Source organism: Olea europaea, chromosome 14 (genome assembly GCF_002742605.1).
Source record: "Olea europaea var. sylvestris chromosome 14, O_europaea_v1, whole genome shotgun sequence".
Classification (NCBI taxonomy): domain Eukaryota; kingdom Viridiplantae; phylum Streptophyta; class Magnoliopsida; order Lamiales; family Oleaceae; genus Olea; species Olea europaea.
The window spans coordinates 17,137,001-17,161,667 of record NC_036250.1 but is presented as its reverse complement, the minus strand read 5'-3'; the positions used below and the strand labels follow the sequence as shown (position 1 = coordinate 17,161,667).

Sequence of the window (24,667 nt, the reverse complement as noted above, 5' to 3'; positions counted from 1 at the left end):
AATTAGTGGACCAATAAATAGATAAACAACTTTTGGGGCCTTTCAATCCAATTGGCTAAAAGTTAAAAAATTTATAATTATTAAACGATCAATTGGGGAACCAACCTCGGGTTAGTCGGTCAACGAAAGAATCGACCAATTGGCAGATTTAATATTAGCTAAATTGGGCGGTTCGATCTGATTTTAATATCATTGAAATTTTTTACTTAAGAATTTGAAAGTAACATTGAAAACATTTTGTTTAAATGGACAACGTTGTTGTTGAAAGCGTAATTAGTGCTCGGGCCTTAAACGTGGCAAAAATGCCACGCCTTGCGCCCAACACTACTAAAAAGCCATGATGGACATATCTTAAGTACTTAAGAAAATGAATAATGCTATTTGTACATTATGGAGTTATATAATGATTTACATACAAATAGGTGCCAAAGAGAGAATGAAAGTTTTTTTTTTTTAATTTGGTTGCAAAAATTCAGACCCAATCATATTTTATTATATTATGTGTATGTAAATCATTATATATATGTAACGTAATTGTAAAAAAATTAATTGGTCCAACTTAATTTTCAGTTACATAAATTACATTGAATTTATGCCGATTTTACCATCTGATATGAAGTAAGGCAGACCAGGAGCAATTTGCTATCCTTCTCTCCAAGAACGTTGTCTAAAAGTCCCAAATAGTTAAAAAAGTATGGCCAATACAAGGTTATCATGACTCGGTTTGATTTGACACTTGTTGTGCCAATTTTAAATGAAAGAAAACCAAACTTGGCAAGATTTATGATATTTGGGAAATGCTTTTCTTCGCCTGGTCTATTTGTGGCTATAGAAAGGAGTGCACAAGTGTAGAGATATTTTCCTTTTTTCTTTCTACACATTATGAGCAATCATATAATAAGGAAATCAAAAAGCTTCTGAAATGACTGTTAAAAGTTTCTCTGATGCCTGCATTATATTAAATTTTTATTCTTATTAGATTTCTTAATGTGTAACATCACGATTATGTATATGTTGCTCAAAATAAAAAGATATTAGAGCATATTCACTTGAAGAGACAACCATTGCTCTTCAGGATTAATTGTTCAGCGGTAGATTTACTTCGGTCATATTGATCCATGCGGTCATCCATGGGGAAGTAAGGTAAGCTTTCGTTGCCATTCACAATTATTTTTCCACCAAATACTTGTATGTGGTCATGTATACTGGTATCTGGACCCCATTGTCCAGGTAAGAATCAATGACGTAGCAGGTTCCGTTTATATTTATCTTGTATACACAACCATTCTTGATCAATCTTATTAGGTCTTGATACCCAATAAATCTGGGGTGACAATAGTTCTTGTTGAAAATATTCAGTCGGCAAGCTAAAAACCACTTGGGGCCATTGCAAGTGGCCTAATTTAATAAGAGAGACTCATGGCCTGTTCACTTCCTAGAGGCTAATATATGGTTGGCTCATTTGTAGCCTTTAGACTTGGCCCATTTACATACCTTACACCTATATATGCCGCCTCTTTGGTCGTTCACTATAGCGTGTTTATACCTTCTTCTTGCTTGGTGATTTCGATTGCTCTCTCCGTGCTTTACCAACCGTTATCTCCTATTTCCTTTGCCTTTGTAGCTACAATAAAATGGAAAATTCCGTGTGTACGGAATTTCCATCATAGTAGAATTCCAGATACTCACATGGGGAGTGAGCCCCATATGTGTAAAATAATCCAAAAAATTACTCACCCATCCAACACTGTGTGTATTCTGTAAAAAAAAATTTGTAAGTCTAGCAGCTCTCCAATAAAATACTATCTCTTTTATGTCCTTTATGAGTAAAAACTATAGCAACCGAAATGAATAGAAAATGGTGGGATGAACCATTAGATTGGAGGTTGTTTGATAAGGTCGAAATTAGTAAACGGACCCGAAAAATCACCTTCTTGGAACCATTTTCCGCAACAATTTCTTTGCTAGACATGCCATATATAGCAAGGTAGAAGACATGATTTTCCAGGTATAAAGTCTTTTCAACATCTTGTTTGTAAGAAATATCTCCTAAACATATATAAATTAAATCCAAACAAGTTAGTGTTGGAAATTATGTTGGTGGAATGATACCGAGTTTTCTCATACCGGTTTATAATATTAGTTAATTACACAATAAACTAAATTATCATAAACCACAATATATTAATCTAATTTAGAACTAAATTATATTAAGTTATGTAAAACACATTAATTTAATAAATCTAAATAGGAAAGCTAAAAATTAACAAAAATTTCAGAGAACAAAAAAAATTAACGACATGTTTAAAACTTCATATAAACTTTTAATCCGAGATCTGTGTAAACATGGTGTCCTTAAAACAGATTCGCCCTCTCACCGTATGTGCTTGAGTTTTAATCCGAGCGTCTGTTTCCCAAAATACAACGGTATATAGTAGAATTTGAGCACCGCAGATACTACTTTGGCGAACTGATCTAGTATCCGAACAATATTATCACAAGAACAAGACCTTTCTGAACAAGGAATGCAGAAAAGAAGAAACTGTATATGCAGGAATGTAGGTGAGATTTTCGAGTGTGTTAGATTGCTGGAGAATGAGCCTTTTTATAGGCATACTGCCCATTAATATTGTGACCATTGGGAGTCCATTGGAGTTACTGCTCATTAACACTGTGACCATTGGGAATCTATTGGAATTTTTGCAATTTCAGAAACTCAGGAGTTATTGGAGAAAGCAAAAAAAAAATTGCAAAACGTGGGCTCTCCAAAGGGGCGAATTTTGCCTTGTTCGGTCCGACATTCGTGTGCGCAGGTCGCGCCCGTACCCAAGTTCAAAGTCTGAAGGCTATTTCTATTCGAGATTTGCACCCCCCCTGCGGCCACACGTGGAGAGAGCCTCTATGCTACACATAATTACACCATTCCAAAGTGTAGACATATATAAAGTGGTTCATGCTTTCTACATTTTTCTATATGGGACAAATGTCACTTTTCCCACATAAACCATCTTCGAATGGCTAACTTTGAGCTCCAGTTTCTCATTTATCCGCTAATCAATTTTGGCAAGTAAATATATGGTTTCAATATTCTCACGAAGGAAAACACAGATCAACTTTGATCTTCCAAATCAAAAAGTGACCTATTTACTCATTTTTCCAACAATCCCCCACATGAATGAAAATTGGGAGAGACACGGAAACATGACACGAGAGACTTGGTGATAAAGTTCAACGGTTGAAACCTGCATAGGATAGGTAGGTATTACCCTTTGAACCTTCCCTTGTGAAAGTATATTTACTTTACTAGATGACCAGTAGACGCGTTGTACTTGAACTGTTCTGCTGTTTGTGTAAACGATGATATACTCCACACAGGATTCTTCCTAACACAATTTAGTTCTCATTATTATGTTCATTTTGGCCATGAACATACGCTTGGTTCTGTGAGAGTTTTTAAGAATTGAGCCTCACACAATTCTCTTAGAAGCGGCCCCACTTCTTTCTCACATAGGTGATTTCTTATTACAAGTAACCCTCATTACTTGGCTCGATTTACGATGCATAAGAATCATTAATAGCCTACTGCTTATCCTTCATCCTTATGGGCATCACTTGTTACATCATAGGAATGGACATGAGGTAACATCCCCCACAGTGATTCAATCAAGTCTTTACAATTAGGTTGTCCCTTTGAACCTAGATCTTGGGATCTCCAATCAACTAGGTTGGGTTTCCTTTGTATTGACTTATCCGTCCTAAGGCTTAATTCTCATTCCTCTCGATGATTTCCCAACTAACTCTCTATTTAACCCTTTAGTTAGCGGATCCACAATGTTATCTTTGCGTGAAATCAAAATGCAATTTCGACTTACTGAGATAGGATTTGAGAAGACAAAATAAGAATTTATCGAATCCGAATACCTGAATATGGATTCTTCCCTTTCAACTCATGATCGAAAGCAAGTAATTCTTTGGATCAAACCTTGCAAGATAAACATATAAATAACGTTAATCATTTTTTGAAATCAAATCATAATAAAAGGAATCAGAAAATGAAGAAAGAAGATGCAAATGACGAATTTTTGGCCAAGACAAGTGTTGGACACTTTGTCCTTAAGATGAATTTGCCCCGTATCGGTGCTAACGATTCTCCGGCAATCATCTTCCAAGATACAACGACCACGTCGAGCTATATGAGTACTCCAAACGACTTCGACCAGCGAATTTGAACGAAATTCTCTCTCTACCATGACCATGACTTTGATGCAAATATTTTATGCAAAACCAAAGTGTAAATTGAAATGGAATGATATGGTATCTATGACTTTTCTTGAATTTCTTGAATGATAAAATTCAAACATATGAGGTCTATATATAGTATTTGGAAAGACATATCAAAAGACACAACCATATCAAGAGTCACATCGCTTGAAATTTATAATTATTGGAAATTAATCATACACATACCAAGAGTCATGATCCTCCATATGAAAAGACACATATTTTCATCCATATATTTCTAGAATATTCCACAATGTTCTATACAATTTTTCAATAATTTCAAGTATTAAGCGACTTTATATCTGGCTTAATTTCTCATTCACCAAATTAAGAATTCCACTTAAATAATTATGTAAAATTGGTCACGACCAATTTTAGATATAAAATTCCAACAGTTAGATCTAACATAAAGTACTTACGAAAGGCAGGAAGCTAAATAACTAATCCACCACCGACTCCAAAATTTCCAGGATGTCTTATGATAAATTTGGGAAATGTCATTTTTTCATAAGAAAGATCTCGATGAAATAGGTAAATTACATAATATCTACAAAACCCTCCTTAACACTCATTTCTGATACCAGTATAAACTGACATTCTTATGGTAAGTTGGAAGATAATGCAGGAACTTACTGTTGATTATAGTATAATGCTTTATCAAATCTTTTGAATTGTTGGAGTATAGCATTAATTGAACTTCATTTACATCCTAGGTATGTACTCAAGTGAATGATTGCTAGTTGTTGTCCTTGGTGAGGATTTGCAAAGTGAAGCTTTTGGTGTAAAACAATCTAATCTTAAATACTTCCAGATATAACCTGAAATTTCACTTTCAATTAGTAAGTACTAATATTATTGTCATTTGTTCTTTGAATATTAGTTCAATACACAAACCAATTAACAGATATGTGCCACTAAGAGTTAGGATATACACAATGCCTGTAATTTGCTTTGCAAATGCTTTTTATCATTTTTAGGCTTAAATTTCAGAGCTTCTAGCTTATAAGGTATATTGCCAACTATTGGAATTTTGAATGAGTCCTAGAATTTTGATTGATAACTTATGAAAGGGTAAGTTATGTAGTCATATTAGTTATCAACATATCTAGTCATACAGTCATTCAGATAACCTTTCAATCCTGTGTTTTTCATTTAGATTCTTGATTTCAAAAACTTCTAATGCAGTTACCTTCCTTTTCTTTTCGTGCATGTAGTAGATGCAACACATTCTAAATATTAACCACTTAGATTGTCTTTTTTTTCGTTTTTTCGTTTTTTCTTTTTCTTTTTTGCAAGTGTGGTTACCCTAAAGTTCTTTGGTTCCTTGAATATTATTGCAAGAATTGGTGACATGACTTATAAATTAGAACTTCCCCAGACTCCAAATTGCAGGCTATATTCAATGTTTCCCTACTTGAAAAAAGGTGGGAGATATTGAATTAATAGAGCCATTGTTGTGACAAGTTACGGAGGAACGTAGTATCTACCTATTGCCAAGGCTATGTCAGATGCTAGGAGACAAAGTTAAAAAGGATGGATTTTGGTGCACCGTTAGAATTTGTCCTTAGCAGATGCCACGTGGAAAGATGTAGAGGAATTCAAGGCAAGATTTCCATATTTCACCCTTGAGGATAAGTGTGATTTTATCTGGGAAGAAGTTGTTAGAGATTTATAAGGATTGGTTGGTGGCTTTCTCTTGGCTGAAATTCTAATTAGGACCCCATAAAGCAGGATTAACTTTACAATGGAAAGTGCTACAATTTTTGGATATGAATTGTTCTTTCAACTTCTTGTTAAGCTAGGGCCTAGGGTACCTCGAATTATCCTACCAGGAAGAATTTGGATCCCTAGTGAACAATATTTAAATTGCAATGGGATTGGTTAATTCTAATTAGTCAACCAGCTAAACCTGAAGAAGACATTGACAATTTGAAGAGGGAAGTGGTAATCACATGTCCTGACACTGGAAAGAAGAGTTTTCACATTGATCATGTTAAACTTGCCATTCACCACATCAGCCTAATCTACTCATTATACACTACAATGACATTTTCAATTGTAGAAGACAAAAATACCGTTAATAAGGTTAATAAATCACAAAAAAAAAAAAAAAATGGTTATATTAAAAGACAAGAATAACCTTTTAGTTACAAAACAAAAACAAATCCTTCCCATTTAAAATTTTAAAATCAAGTCACTTTATATATTTGTTTTCTCCAACACAGATACTCTTTCATTTTTCATCTACTTCAACCTCAAAATCTAATAAATTTATCAAAAACTTGACAAAAAATTTCATTTATATCCAAGACTTTGAATCAGTAAGTATATCTTTTCATATTTAATTTTGTTTTGGTTAAATTATCATATTTTTTTAATCATTAAATCTTATTTCGACAAATGCTAATACGTAGATAATTTTATACAAAATAATGGAGAAAAAATAATCTTGATGACTATCGAACCGTCGGTCCAGGCCTCCGTAGCTCGACCATCTATCTTTCTACCCTTATTGATTAATTCTATATGGTTAATCTGATTTTTTTCAAGGATATGAAAATGATTGATGGGAATGAGAATGGACGAGTAAAGAAGAAGGGTTATTGAAATTCTGATAACATCGAGTACATCATTTGCGAAAATGTACCATAATATACAAGACCTGCTCAACTTCGATATCACTCAGTACGATATTGAATTGAGATTTCTATTTAACGATCATTCAATCATTTCGATTCCACCTATAAAAGTTACTTCTAAAGTGTAAATGAAGTTGCTAATTAAATTAAACCAAGGCCACAAGTTGACTCCTATTTTCGTAACTTTATTGAGGAAGAATGGAGTAAACACGAACATTTCGATGGAGGGGATCATAATGTAAATTACTTTTGGGATAAAGTGGAAATAGCTCGTGAGGATGATGTGGTTATTCTCGAGATGGTTGTTACTCATCATAATCTCACTGTTACGCACAGAATTCACCAGGTAATTCAAGACAACGAGGATGAAATGTCATCTACAAATCAGGATTTTATTGCTCTTATCCGGTCAAAGACATGAATATAGATGATATTCACAGGCTGGATCGAGAATACAATTTTTTAGTTATCGGCATGTGGTTCCCCATGATGAAGATTTATATGTCGATCAACTATTTAACATGAAGAGAGATTTGCAAAAAGCAATATACTGGATTGCAATGAAACATAATTTTGAGTTTAAAGTAAAGAAATCAAATAAGTCTACACACACAATTATTTGTGTGAATGACAGTTGTAGATGGCGTTTGAGAGCAATGGAGATGGATACGAATGAGTTCTTTGCAGTTCGTAAGTATACATGAGAATATACTTGTGAAATGAGTATTTGCTAAAATGATCACAGGTAAGTCCAATCATGGTTTATTGGTCGACAAATAATGTATAAGTTTTAGGATCGACAGATGATTTATAGACCTACATACATCATCAACAACATTTGTCAAGAGTATGGGGGTAGTCATGAACTACCAGAAGTCCTGAAAGGCTAAAAAATGTGCATTGGATGATGAAATGGATTCAACAGAGAAGAATTATGCTAAATTCGTCAAGTATTTCCACAATATGGGAAGAACTAATCCTAATTCAATATTTTTTATTAAGACCAATGGCGAGAATTACTTCAAATATTTTTTTATAACCCTTGGATAATGTATTCAAGGATTTTGAAATGTGATGCGACCCATAATTCTATTCAATGATGCAACCTTGAAAGCTAGATACAAAGGGAAGTTTATTAATGATATATGTTAAGATGCCAACATCCAATTTATCATCTTGCGTTCAGCATAGTCAATGATGAGAATGATTCAATGATGCATTAATTCTTTACAAAGTCGAGGAAAGTAATTGTGGACGTTAAGAACCTTGCCTTTGTAACTAACTAGGAACAACATATAATAAATGGTATCGCTGAAGTTTTCCCCGATGAACATCATGACTATTGTATGTAGCATATGCAATGCAATATGAAAATTAAGTATCAGGAGAGTAGGATCGTTGCATTGTTTAGAAGAGTTGCAGAGGCCTATAGTTTCGAAGAATTTAATAAATTCATGGTTGAAATAGAAAATAAATCATATGCTGCATGAGAATATTTAACAGTGAATATTGGGATTGAACGTTGGGCATGGTCACTTTTTTAAAACGTTGATACAATATGATAACGTCAAACAATGCAGAGTTACTCAATGCATTATTGAATAAGGATCGAGAGTTACCAATTCTTGAAATGATTGAACACGTTCATAATAAGCTGCAGCAATGGTTCATGACCAACGTGTGAAATCAACTATGTACACAAGTATACTAACCTCATCTGGGAGACGATAAACTCTTCAAAATTCTATAGGTGTTTAGAAAGCTAAGTTTGGATCCAATGGATCAATTCCGCTTCTTCGTGATATGCGAACATACTATAGAATATTTCATAGGCTTGAGTGAGTTTTTCATATGCACATACAATCGTAGTAACTATGCTTAGAGGATTTCCATCACATAGCTTATGTACCCATTATTACATGGTTGATAACTGGATAGCAACGTATGTTGAAACTATATTTTCTCTACCAAATAAAGTCGAGTGGAAAGTTCCGACCACATTCTCTAAATTAATAATGTGTTGCCACGAGAAGTTGAACCACATACTCTGGGCGTAAACATACGTCTAGAATATCATCCATCGGAGAGTTTCTCTGACTGTGTAGGTACGGAAGGCGCATCGCTACAGGGCATACTCGCTAATTTATACAAGTCTGATCCCCACTATATAATAATTCAACGGATGTGTAAATTCTATTTAAATAAAATTTAATATCTATTTATAGAACTTTATTGTTTGTAAATTTCGAAAATTATAGTAAATTGCCTATTTCGATAATGTTCTCATCATTATATATGCAAATAAGTATATTACAATTATTTATACAATTAATAAAAATTAAATTCAAAAAAAATTAGTCTAAGGATTCACTAGGAAGACATTATGTCAAAAATTGACGATAATCAAAGTATGAGGACTTAATTTAGCTTCTTAATAGTTGATGAAAAATCAAAAATGATGATCGGAGAATATATAGACTCAACTGTATGCAATTGGAATATGAAGGATCCACCGGGAGACAATATGTCGAAAATTGGCGACAATTTAAGTATGGAGACCTAATTACAACTTTTTAATAGTTAATGAAAAACCAAAAACGATGATTGAAGAATAAATAGACTCAATTGTATGCAATTGGAACAAGAGTCTATTTATTCTTCGATCACCATTTTTTGTTTTTCATCAACTACTAAGAGTTGCAATATTGTCTCCATATTTTGATTTTCGCCAATTTTAAATATAATGTCGTCCCGATGAATTTTTCATATTCCAATTGTATACAATTAAGTCTATTTAATCTTTGATAATCGTTTTTCATTCATCATGGTCAGTTAAATATATTTACAATTAAATATACAATTACATAAATAAATAAAAAAGAGCCAATTTTTAAGCCATTTCAACTAATTGTTACAATTATACATATTTAATACTAATACTTTCAAAAAACTTTTAATATAATATAATACTGATCACAATTATATACATACAAGTCAAACGCTAACTTCAACCTCCAGTTATCAATATGTGTTTGGTTTATTAACTCTACACCACGTCTGATACTAAAAAATTCAATGTTCTTGTTTGTGAAAACTCCACAATCACCCATGTATGCAAATAATAATATGTTAGTCCAATTTACAATACATTTAACATAATTTAACCAAAAAAATTACGATTTTGTTTGTCTTGCAGTTGTCATCTTCTTCACGATGGCCAGTCTATCTTGTACCGCAATGTCTGCAGCTTTAGCCATCATGGGAATGATGGTTACCATCGACTCTAGTAAATGATTGAGCTGCCCTATGTGGTTTAACTATGATTAGAGTCATACACATGCATCGCCAACTCAATGAATATGATTTTAACTGCAAGGCCATGCGAGTTTGCGGTCACTAGGACATACAAATACGTACAACCCATCCACGACTTTCCCCATCTTAGCCCAACTCCTCTACATACTTTCTCGTGTAAGCTGGCAATGTGTACCAGTCCAATTCGCCAATGATCATGTCATGCTCAGTTTGGATGGCACTAAAAAATCATAGCTCATGATAACTTGACCTGGAGAATCAAAATTTTTCAGGTGTCTCCAAGTCCAATAGCTCAACAGTTCCATAGTCATATCAACATGCTACAATAGGAAAAATAAAGAAAGATATTAATAATAATTATGTGAACAATATAAATAACAACAGGTATGCACTTATGTTGTTGGTGAGCCACGCTCTACTCTTCTGTACATCGTCAATTCTTTGCGTTCGATATTGGAGTATCCCTATCATGTAGGTCATTCTAAAAGAATAAAAAGAAAAATGTTAAAAAATGCAATAAGTTTACTTTAGCAAAATTTAATAAAATACATACCTGGTGAACTAGCCATCGAACGTTATTTTCTTTGCCCGATCAACATTGTGGAAGAGTTTGGACAACATATCGTCCATGAACGTCCTACTCTGTCTCGATCGTGAAAGGAGAAATAATGTATTATGATGACAATCTCATTATCTTGTTGACCATCTGCTCTGGCATATCAACAACACGTTATTTAACTTACGTCACCTCCATTGTCCCTTCTAGCACAATTGTCACGTCATCCTCATCCGTGACATCATTTATCAAGTAGGAATCCTCTCCGTTACCCCTTTTACTAATGGGACCTCTTCCTCATCCGTCACTTCTGCTACTATCACCCTCTCTGTTATGGGACCTCTCCTTCCTCCATCACCATCGAGGCATCTTTTAGTCCTGGGGACCTTCACCTCTTCCGTCGCTCGGACTTTCCCTCCTCTATCACCATCAGGGATACCCACTCCATCTCGAGAAACTATTCCTCCTCCGTTATTGGGACTTTCTCCTCCTCCATCACTATTGATGGCACAACTTCCGTCACCGGGGACTGCTTCCCCTTCATCACTGGGACCTCTATTTCCTCCGTCACTTAGATAGGTAAGATCATCACTCTGTCCCGAGGAGCATCAATACCTCTGTCAATAGCAGCGCCAGTCCCTTCCACGCTCCCTTTATCATAGCCTCGAGAGCTCACTATATCATCTTGTAGGGCTGCAACTTCATTATAAAGGTCTCCTATATCCTATCGCGGTGCTTTTATCTCTTCTCGTAGCACTCCTAACTCTGCTAATAACTTTCATTGCATCGCTCTTATCTCCTCTCTGAAAAGACTCGTCAAACATGCAAAAAAAAAACATCAAAATAGTGGGTCTAATTGGGTACAGGAGATCTAAGGGAGAGGCGGTTGAAATGTAGATGAATGAGATCTCCTTGGGGAAGGTAGTCTTATCGGTGGAGGTGATCTTTTTGGTGAAGGAAATATCTGGAGTGGAGATGATCGTGTTCCATTAGATGGCGCTCCTATACAAATAAAAAGATTGACAATTAATAATTTAATTAAAATATTATAAGTTAGATCAACTAATGCTATTAAATAAATATAGCCTATCTCCATTCAAAACGGACTCAGACAGTGGATCATCTTTAGTAGGCGAAATAGATAATCCACTTACATACCTTCGATCCTCCTCATCCATTGAAGCTATCAACTTAGTGTGGACTTCAAACTGAATGTCAACGAGTTAATGGTCATGTGTCGAGCCAACAAATATACATACAATATAAATCACAAAAATATAGAACTCACATGAAGATCATCGAGGATAAATGTCAAGTCTCTAGCCAATGACTTATTATGTGCTCGCCAGTGATGCATCCTAGGGTAGATCTTCCCATTTCTGTTTAACATCTCTGACCACGTGAATAGCTATTGAAGGCATCAATATTATTAACAATGTTCGATGAAAAAAGGTCGATCGATATCTTACGGTGTCGACACATCAGTAAACTCTTCGAGATGTGTCACCAATACCAACTTCAATTTGTCCAGCATGTGATCACATTTCCTGAATGCGTTCTCTAACTATGAGAGTATAGCAGGCCCTTTACCTCTAAAATATGAATTCAACAACATTTTATTTGTCGTAATACGGACCCTTGTTGTTTCTTCACCATTACACTTCAAACCTATAATGAGAGCGAACTCAAGGATTGAGAATCTTAACACCTTTCCGTCCCCTAGGGCAAAAATGCAATCGCCATCGACTGACTTAAGCAATTAATTAATAGTGAATCAATGATATGACCAGAACACTACACGCCTTTCAATAAACAGAAGGACCATAGGAATTATTGATGTAGTATGGCTACGTGCTCCGCATTGAACCCCTCTAAAATTATCTCATAGCTGAAATGTTACAATACAACATAACTTTCCCTAGGTGATCTCTCATACTGGTGTCGAGATGGTACTCCATCCTACAAAAATTAATAAACTTTAAAACCATAGATAAGAGATTATAGAATAAAACATAATATTTTAAAATTTAACCAACCAAATTATATGTTACTGTATGCAAGAAAGAAATTCATTTCATCGCACATTAAAAGAAACATGAAATTAAAGTAAAAGTAAATTGAAATATATTAAATAATTTAAAGAAAATAACAAAAATAAGTTAAAGAGAAATACTAAGTAAAAGGAAATTAAAGAAATAAAAAATAAAATACAAAAAATTAAAGTGAAAAAAATAAATGATGAAAAAAGAAAATTATAAAAATTGAGAAAAAAACTAAAATGAAATAAAAATTGAGGAAATTTTGAATGATTTGCCAAAAAATAATTGATAAAAAAGAAATTAAATTAAAAAATAAAAAGAAATATAAGAAATATAAGACTTAAAATTGAAAAAAATAAAAAAGAAGAAGAAGGAAATTAAAGAATTAAAAACAAAAGGGAAAAAAGAAATTAAAAATATAAAATAATTGATGGAAAAGATATTAAATGAAGGAAAAAATAAAAAATAAATTTAAAAAATTATAAGAATTAAAAAAAATTAAAAAGGGGAAAAAAGAAGAAGAAGAAGCAAATATAGAATTGAAAAAAAGAAAAAATGAAAAATGAAAAATAATTGATGGAAAAGATATTAGATTAAGGGAAAAGATAAAGAAATTGAAAAAAAAAAGGAAAAATTGAAAACAAAAAATAATTGGTGAAAAGAAATTAAATTAAGGAAAAAAATTATATAAGATTTAAAATTGAAAAAAAAAAGAAATAAAAAATAAAATATCAAGGAAAATAAATGAAATTAAAGAAAAGGAAAAAAATGAAAAAAGAAATTAATAAATTGGACTAGGCTGTCGTAACGGACGCCTAGCTATTCGGGCTCAGATGCTGGGCTGTCATTATGAATGACCTGGTTATCAAGCCGTCTGGACCAGAACGTCTAGGTGAGTTCAAATTGGACGTCTGAGTCCTTTTTTGAAAACTAGAGGATCTCACTAGAAAACGTTATTTTCGATGAGCTCTGCCACACTTAGAAATCGTCAATTTCAACCTCAAATTCGACTTTTCTTCCATTTTGACCATAAATAAAATTCAATACTTGTAGTAAACTCGTAAATTAAAAGATTCATCGATATATATATGTGGAAAAAAAATCAAATTTGTATATTAATAAGTCCTTGTTTGAGTCACATTATTTTCATAAAAATACATTTTTGAATATTGTATTGATGGAAAATGTGGGGTTAAAAAAAAAAGTTTTGGATTTGTATATAATATTATTATATTGAAATATGTGTAGTTGAAATGATGTTAAATCACTATTTAAAAATACATTTTAAACAAGTAGTCCGAATCTGAGCCTTTTCTTTTTCAATAAAATAATATTACACGCAAAAATTTATAATTTAAACAAGTAGTCCGGATCTGAGCCTTCTCTTTTTTCTTATTTTCTCTCTTCTCTTCAAAGGGCAAATGTTTTGGCATTTTTTTTTTTTTTTTACCTTTTATCTTTATTCTTTCATTTAAAATTGGTCAAAGATCATTTTGGAAATAGGGTTAGATCAACCGACCATTGGCTACTATTTCATCCACAGGAGAGAAGTTACCTAAACTGGATCATTCGCAGTTTGATACTACATCTTCAAATGGGAGGAAGAAGCACATAAGATCAAAAGGGAAGCAATTAGAGAAGTATTCTATCCTAAGTTCGTTCTTATTCATTGTTGTGTTAGCTCGATCATGTTTCCCATTCCCAACCCAGCCCAAGTATGCTCAAATGATAATTTCATTGTGGGCTTGGAGTAGAAGATTATTTGTTATTTAATTTGATTTAATTATTCATTAATTTTTGGGATAATTGCAACTGAGATTTTAAATCTTTCAAATAGAGACAAACTTTTCAATCATTGTAACAGTCACCCCAAAAATTTCAAATCGTAACAGCTGAAACTCCAATGGACAGTTTCTATCCAATCTATTGTTAGATGACCCAAAAAATAATTTTGACAACATTTTAATCAATTTTAAAATGAAAAAATAGTTATTTAATATTTTCCTCATAAAATAATTAAAAAATTAAATAAAAAAATAAGATAAAAGTAAAATAAAAAAAGAAAAATGTATGGTTGAAAATGAGTTTTAAAAATATGTACTAAACAAGAAATAAATTTCTTGTGCTAGTGTTTTTATTTTTTATTTTTGGTTCATTAAGAGCAAAGTTTAATGTGGAAATCACACAATACCATACATTAAAAATTCCACATTCCAAAATTAGATGGAATGTTTTACTATTCAAAAATCCGATAACCCTAATTTTCTCAGTTATTTTTTCTCTAAGATTTAATAAATCATTCATTCTCTCTCTCTTTTCCCCATTTTTATTTTTTCTCCAGCGACCGATCACTCACTCTGATGACACTACGACAATGAAGCAATCATAGTGGAGTGAGTATCACCTCCAGCAGCAACTATGCCCTTTGCGAGCAGATCTAAACAGCGATGAGTGCCGCCGCGTGACTAGTTTTGGACTATGGGATTGTTGAGGACGAAGGTGGATAGATCTGTGTAGGAGTGGTTGTTGGACGGTGGCTTTAGCGATAGGTGGTGTTTGACAGTGGGCTATGATCGTGGATTTAGTGGTGAGGTGCGTGGTTGATTGCAGTTGCGGTGTTTTTTTTTTTTTTTTTTTTTTTTCTAATGGTTGTTGGACGGTGGCGGTACGGTGTTGGGTTGTGGTGATGATGGTTGATCTGTGGTGATGATGGTGTTATGTGGTGGTGATTTTGGCGACGATGATTACGGTAGTGCTGTTACAGGTTATAGGGTGGTGGCGGTGGTGCGGTAGCGTGGGTAGTCGTGTGGTGGTGGGTTTTTTTTATTGTTGGAGTAGTGGTGGTCGTTTGTTGTTGGGGATTTGAGTGGTTTTGGCATTAGTGAGGCTGAAAGTGGTGGTGGATTTGGCGAGGGGTGGTTGACAGTTTTACAGTGGGTGGAAAGAGTGTTTGTGACCAATTATGTTATGATTATTTTGTAATCGATAAGTAATACATAGTCAAATATGAGACCGTGACTATATTTATAGTATGTAACCTAAAATTTGCAACTGTGATTTATAATTGATTAAGTTGTGATTAAAAAGTTAATTATGACCAATTAATCTAATAATTTGGAATGAATATATGAGTTGTGACCAATGAATAATCTGTGACCTATAAAAAAAATTATTCGTGACCGAAAAATAATATGTGACATATAAAAAAATTTATTTACGATCGAGAAATAAGTTGTGACTAGAAATTAATCCATGAGTAATTAATTTTTTGATTTGTGATCAATGAACAAATTGTGACTTGCAAAATTTTTGAATTGTGGTCGTAAAATAATTTGTGAGATAAATTTTTGATTTGTGAACAAAAAATAATAAATTAGTAATTAAATTGTGAATTGGCGATCAAATTATATAAATTTGTGACCTCAATATATTAAATTAATTAAATAATTAAATCATAAATAAAATTAAATAAAATTTTAATTTTTAAATTTCGAAACTTGTTTTCTTAATTTTGAAACATACCATACTTAATCTCTCACTTACGAGATTTCCCAAGTTTAATCTTCAGCATCTATATAGTTTTATGTGGATCAACTCGAATACGTAGTGGGCTGGGTTTCTCCTAATTGGGTTACATTATTGGGCTTGAGTGATCACGTATTGTATGGTGTAACAAGAGAATAAAATAGACGAAAACGGAAGGAAGCAAAATGGTTAAGCCCCGCTTGCCCCAATTATGTGCCATTTTAAGTTTTGAAATAGTATTTTTTTTTAAATGTATAATTGAAAAAGATGTAAAAATTTTCGATTTACGTATAATATTATTTTATGAAAAATTGTGTAGTTGAAAAAAAGAAAGAAAAATAAATTTTTGGGATAATAAAGGGCCAAACAGGAGCTAAATATAGTTTTTTTTTTTTTATTACTGACATGCATAGAAGATATCTTCTTTCTATTTTATGAATATTTTCTAGTCAGCTTTGGTGAAAATGAGCCGCATCGTTTAATTGATAAAAAATTGAAGGGGGTGTCCTCAATTGAAATTGTGATAAACTTTAAAAGTCATTCTAAATTTAGATGTTTTCAATTGAGATTTTATTAAATTTTAATGAAATTCATTAAAATTTAGGTATCTCCAATTAAAATTTTAATTAAATTCTTTAAAATTTAGGCATCCTTAATAATCAGTGAATTTATAAAGATTTTATTAATAGAAGGATTTTAAAAATTTTGAAAGGATTTCAAGTTTAAAAATACATATAAGCCAATTTTTTGAAATTTCACTATATTTTATGAGATTCTTATAGAATTTGTAAGAATCTATTCAAATCCACAAAATTTGTTAAAATTTATGATCTTTTAAAATTTATTAAAATTTTAATTGAGAACACCCCTGTAAAGCTAGACAGTACAATAATAAATAGCATTAAAATTTTATTTAAAAAGAAGCTAAATTCAAATTTTATCCAATCATTTTAGTGACAAGTTTTTATAAACATATATAAATTAATGATAAATAAATGAGTAATACTTGCTAATAAAAATTATTTTAATTTTTACTAATTTATAAACACTTCCCGAACATGTAAACATTCGCTTAATCTCTATAACTGATATGTATTTTGGAGTTTTGTTCATTTTATTGAAATTTCAAAACATAAATAGAATGAAAAAAGAAAGATGCAGAAGCCTGTACCCTGTCAAATAATAAAGGGGCATTTGCAAAAACTGTCAAATTTTACGTACTTCAATTCAAAAATGTCAACTTCTGATAATCTTTGTAAAAATGGCCAAATTTGATATCAAATTCTCTATTTTATCCGTAACGAAAGAATAAATAATTCTATATTATACATGTCAAATCACAGTTAATGCTAGATACAGTTAAAGCACAGAGAAATGTCATATTCGAAATGAAATGTCATATTAGACATTTAATATGTCGAGATCAATATTTGAAATGTCGAGAACATTTAATATTGTGATTTGACATTTGTACTTTTGAAATATAAATGGATTCAAATATCGAGAACGACGTTTCAAATGTCAAGAATATCATTTTAATGTAGCTTTTCATGAAAATTACTTAGGGGTACTCTTATCCAACTAATTGCAAAAATGAACAATGAAAAATTTTGAATATTTTTGTAAATGACTATGTCAAAATGGACATTTTTTGTAATTTCTTCAATAATAATAAATTAGGGTCGGTAGGCAAATTCCTAATATTTAACGTAATTGTACAGAAGAAGTTGGGAGTATGGCTTATGATTGAAAATTTGAAACTCATTATGTTATTTGTTTGGGAAGCCTTTATTTTGTTCCATGAACAATTTAGAATCACAAACCTTAATCATGTCTTCGTTTTTTAGTCATGGAATTTACAAGGACGGACTTGACATTTTTTATTGGAAGATGACCAAAAGAGATTAAAAAAAATAAAATCATACAGGTGCTACCTACAACCATCTTGGCAGTTATTCTGTACAAGGTGAATAACTCTTGTTTTCTTACACATGAATCAAACAATACGTTGTATTATTCCTTATGTCCTATAAAGATAGATTTGTTTTCTATTTTCATTTGTTCTAGCAATTATTTTTAGATTGATTTCTCGATTTTTCAATATTTCCCTTTTAAATGTGCCTTGTTATTAACGAAAATAAATTATTTTTATAAAAATTATTATTCAGTTTAGGAGTATGTTAATAAAATATAAGTAAAATTCATCGTTCCAACTATATTAATTACATTTTTCTTAATTTGTGAAAATGAAAGTAAATCTATATTTATGCGATGTATCTAGTGTTTGCGAGTGGTTATCATTTCTATGTAGTTCTAATTACACCCTATAAATGTGGGGTATTTGTTCTCAGTAAAAAAAGAAAAAAAAAAGTTTTAACTTTCTCAATTCTCTTATATTGTTATCTTGTTTTTCTTAGTTTTATAAAACGTTATATCACGTCCAATCACTGAGTTAGTAAAATTTATTATTCCCCATTCTCACAAAATTCTAGTTAATTAAGTTAAGAAAAATTATTTTCCTTTCCATTCAAAGAAAGATGAGAAGCTCTAACCAATCGAATTAGTAAATTGGTTCTTCTTTTCTATCCAAAATTGGAAAAAAGGGTTATTATTCCTACGACGTGATTTAACAAAATGGAAGATTAGAACATATTATTTTATGTGGTAATGTATTTATCAATATACAGATTTTGGAGATGTATTGTGTTTAGAATTGCTTTTTATAACATATCAATATTTTAGAAGAATTTTGCGTCATTTTTGTGAAGAAGCGTCGATTGACCACGTAATAATAGAATCTAGAAAAATTTTGTGGTATTGATATTGAAGAAGCACAACTTTATAAATGAATAATTATATTATTCCTTCTATGAAATACAAATTTTTATATCAATATTTTTAATTATGTTGTGTCTTGATTCCTAAAGAATCACAATTTTATCTGAATTTATATTAAATAAGAATACTTCATTATGTTTATTGAAGTACAAATTTATAAATACACAAAATATTTAAAAACAGTGTGATTGATTTTCTTTTCTAGAATATAACACATACATAAACTTATCAATATTTAAAAAGAATATTACATTCTTGCTTTTGAATACAAATTTGTTTCTTTAGAATAATATTGTTGTTGCTCATTAAGAATCAATACTTTAGATTATCAATATTCTAGCAAAAGATTGCATAATTAAATTATGCAAACTTAATATTTGGTATCTTAATAATTAATATATGATCATTCCAGAAATATCATATTATTTAATATCAAGAAAGACTTGACATTTCATAAAATTTATAGAAGATTGCTCATCATTTGAGGAAGTAATTTGTGTTAATATTGATTTGTTATTTCATACATGTTTATGAATACTTTGATTGAATGGTGTGCATATTTTCTTTGGATAACAATAATATAACATCAAAATCTCTAAATTTGATCAAAAATTCTAGAAGAGCCAACATGTCGCTCGCTTTCGTTGATTTGTGCTATAAAATTATTTATCTAGTTAAAACAAATATTGTTTAAATTAGAAATAATGTCCTAAAGATTTTTTTGTTGTTTGACATGTCCAGTTAGACCATTCAAGACCAACAAATAATATAAATTATTATTGAGAATGATTAGAAATGATATACAGAGGCCCAACACCCTCCATGTGAACAATTTATATATTTTATTATTTGAAAATATGCATTTATTATATGGCTACTACTGAGTTTATCATCCACTAGTAACCAGGAGATTGTAATTAAAATACTTGCTAGTCATTATTCGTGAGAACAAAATTTCCTATTTATGTTTGGAGAAATGATATTTGTATGCATCATAACTCGTATGCATGAAGTCAAAATTTTTATTTTTAAGTTTCCCATAACAATATGTTGTGAATATGTCTTGATCTTAATTAATCCCTTTCATACAAATTAACTCTCGATGAGTATTTACAACACGATTTGTCGAATGTTTTTGTTTATGAGACAATTGTCCCAATATTAGGGGATAAATCAAATAGCTTGAAAATAAAATACATAAAATGCATCACATTAGGTATCCTCTCACTAGGCGATGTGAACCAATTCTGCAATTATGATACCAAAATACTAACACAATTATATATACTAGGCTCAAACGTGGACACAGGTGGTGCATAACTGTTGTCAGCTCGTGCAACTTCTAAGACTTTGGAACAATTAAAAAATTACAGAAGCGACCCAATAGGTTTTCGCTTTCGCGTTCTCGAATTATAGGAAGGAATTTGATTTATATTCCATTTGGACAATCTATTACTATTAAAGTTAGCAAATATAACACATTTATTAAGCGTATTAATCAAATCGATTCCAATAACAAAAAGTCTTTGAAAGAATGGAAAAATGGAGCAAATAATCAATATAGTACGATTGGAAAATGTTACTCTTGTAGAGATTATAGAACATAATTATTCAAATAATTCTAGTAGAGGTTTAGATACCTAAAATTTACAAAATATGGAGATCTCGATAATGTTATTAAAGGAAATAAATGGATCTATACAAAATATCGGTTGAAAAATTTTCTAGCGCTCAATATTATGGATGATAGCAAGGATATTGAAGCAAAACCCATCAAAGAACACGACATAAGAATTATTGGCCAAAATTGAAAGAAGCTATGCAATTTTTCAACTAAAGCAAAGTGTCAAGACCCATAGTTTGAACATTACAATATAATCCCTATAGGATGAAAATGACCCCTTTTTAGAAAATCTCTATATTTTCATGATGGATGTTGTTACACTTTGAATTTGCATATTTTAAAATGATATGACATGCACTATATGAATGTAGTAACTATCTACCTGCGATTCATTCTCCAAAAACTATATACTCAATCAAACTACAAAAATCACTATACAAATTAAATCAATTTGAACGTGATGAAGTGACCTAAATTTCGTTGTGTATTGGTTGTTTGTTTAAAGAAGTCTTGAAGAAGTCAAAAGACGGATCAATGAGTAAAATTAGGCGCATTCTCGCTAGCTAGCGCCGCTCGAACGATAATGACGAAAAATCAACTGGGACTAGGAGCTTGAGCGCTATGCCTACAACGCCAAAGCGCTACCTAGTCACTTGCTGCACGCAAGCTTGGCCGTTCAAGAATCAGTGTCATCTGACTTAGGTCCATTCCGTGTTTTGACAAATTGCAAGCTGTCCATTCTACCTATAACACTATTGTTAGAGTTTGACATGTACTTTATATATAATTGGCTCTTCATTGTGATAGAGAACAAATTGAAAACACATAATCATTATTCCTTTCATCATATAGTGAATTCTTCTTCTCTACTCGTGGTTTTTCCATGTAAATCTTGTGTTTGTAATTGTTTACTTTCAAATTAGCATATTCTCATTCCTTTATTTCCTAACAAGTTGTATGAGAGCAATGTTCGATCAACTTAGTTTGAGGTTTAATTTTTGTGATAGTCACCATGAAGTATGATATTCTATTTTTGGATCACAATACAAGATTTTTGTTATGGCAAGTAAAGATACAAGCAATGCTCGCTCTGATAGATTTGGATGATACTTTGTTAGTGTTGGAGTTTGACAAGATGCACTCAACTTGGACACTAAATGAGAAACAACAAAAGGATTGGAAGGTCTTACCACAAAATCATATTTATCTTTCGAATCAAATTCCTAAGGATGCTTTAAAGAAGAAAGTTGTTGCTACATTATGATTGAAATTTGAGCAATTATGTATGACAAAATGTCTAATTAGCAAATTACATTGAAGCAGGGATTGTATTTTCATCGTATTACAAAAGGTACATCACTGTAGGATCACCTAGCTATTTTTAATTCAAATTATCTCTAATTTGGAGGCCTTGGAGTTCAAGTATGATGAAGAAAATTTAAAGTTGATATTCTTGTGTTCGTTGCCCATTTCGTATATGTCATTAAGAGACATGATCTTATACAGTCGTGATACTCTCACAACTGAAAAAGTATATGATGCTCTATTTTTAAAAGAGAATATGAAGCATCTTATTTGATTTGAGGCTTGTAGAGATGATCTTGTTCATGGTGACTATGTGAGGGATAGATTAAGGTTTAATTATAGTAATAAATCTATAATTATTGCAAGAAAATGGGACACGTTAAAAAATATTGTTATAAGTTGCAGAATAAGAAAAAATTAGTTGCTGCAAATCAGAAAGAAAAATAACCAGAAATATCAAGTGAAGCCAGTGTTGCAGAAGATTGCTACAATGATGAAGAACTTTTAGTTATTTCTGATAGCAACTCCCTACATGGTGAAGATTGGATTATTATTACAGTTTGCACTTTTTATTTTGTGCCCTTGAGTACTCTTAATTCAACAAGATATAAGCACATTGGTGAAGATGGAGTCCTGAAAGTTAGTAAATGTGCCTATGTTTTGATGAAAGGGCAAAGAATCTACCAATTATATGTCTTGTAGGATTCTATATAATCTTTGGATACCAATCAACATAAATTAAGTATTCAAGTCGATTTTGAGGTTGGTACAATAAAGTTGGAGTTTGGTTTATGGTTTATATTAAAGAAATCTCAGCCGAGTTTAGAAGTTATGGGTAATGTCGCTTTACCACTACCACTTGCACTGCCATAGTATTGAATTGCTAGAGGAAAACCTAAGAGAGATATTAGGTCTCCACAAAGGTATGAGGATATTGATTTGGTTGCTTACGTTTTAAATGTAGTTGGAGTATTGAGTGTAGCGAAAAACTTTTTATAGAAGTAGTTAGTTGTGTTGATTATGCTACAGTGTATGTTCTTACCCTATTTAGTAATTATTGAGTTATTTATGATCTTGCTACTCCTAATAATAATTCAAGCAACTTTGACATCTAAGATAATCTTGCTGTGCAGTGCTTAGATTCATTTGATATTTAGTTATTAAGTTTACCGTAGTTGGACTTTGTGGAAGAGGTGGAGATTTTTTTTTATTGGAGAATGGTGGAGAATTGCTTGTTAAAGAGTGAAGTGTAATTCCTTGCATTGGAATTTGTGCTAAGATGGAGATTTGCTGAAGTGTAACACAAATTCCGTTGGATATTGGTGGTTTGATTGAAAAGGCCTTGAAGAGCTAAAAGATGGACCAATGAGTAAAATTAGGTTCATTCTTTCTAGCTAGCACAGTTCAAGTTGCAATGATGAAAAATCAATAGGGACGAGGTGCCTGGGTGCTATGCTTGTAGTGCCTAAATGCTTCTTCGTCATTCACTGCCTGCAAGCTCGACTGCTGGTGTCATCTAATCCAAGCTTGTTTTCGCATTTTAAAATATCCATTACATTTATAACACTATTGTTAGGGTTTGACATGTACTATATATATAGTTGGGTCTTCATTATGATAGAGAACAAGTTGAAAACACAATCATTGTATCCTTTCATCATATAATGAATTCTTTTCCTCTATCCGTGGCTTTTCATATAAATATCGTGTTTGTGATTGTTTACTTTCATACTGTGATATTCTAGTTCCTTTATTTCCTAACATAATGTTTAGAGGTTGAAAATTTCCAATTTTCATATACATAAAAGTTTTAAAATATTTTCACATGAATAAAGAACATTCGCTGCATCGTCTACGATCTTTCAATTTTAACCAATGTTTAAAATTGCACGTGACAAGACACTTTTTTTTTTTTTTTGTAGATCTTCTTGCAAGATATAACTCGACACCAATTCAAAAACATTGCAATGGTGTTAAACACATTTTTTTGTTGCTTGAGAGGTGCTATTGAATTAAGATTATTTTATTCACAAAAATTAAGATTTTCCATATTGGATTATAGAGATATAGATTATTTCTTAGATCCACATAAAGTTAGATAAAAAAATAGAATATGTGTTTACACGTGGATGGACAACTATACCATGAAGAGTGAAGCAAATCTTGAAAATAATATTTACAAATCATTATAAAATTATCGCAATTCATGAAGCAAGTAAAAAATGTGTATAGTTAAGGAAAATGACCCATTATATTCAACATTATGTAGATTAACTTCTAATTCAACAATAATATAGGAAGACATTACATCTCTTATTGCACAACTCAAAAAAAACTATATCAAACGGGACATGAAAATATGTTTCTCCAAAATTTTTATGAAGACATGAGCTTTAGTAGAGGGTGACATCCGTTTTTAATAAATTTGCTCAAGTCATAATGCAACGAATTTATTTAAAAAATCATTGTCCATGCGCATTCAAGAAATTGATGTTTGTGATATGAATACGCCAACTTAAAGATATTCAATGATCAGGGTTATATA

The 24,667-nt window shown here is 31.6% G+C and overlaps 1 pseudogene; it reads right to left on the bottom strand.

Annotated features, from left to right (window-relative positions):
- Positions 1-684: 684 nt before the first annotated feature.
- LOC111409589 lies at positions 685-2,056 on the bottom strand (annotated as a pseudogene).
- Between the last annotated feature and the right edge of the window lie 22,611 nt (positions 2,057-24,667).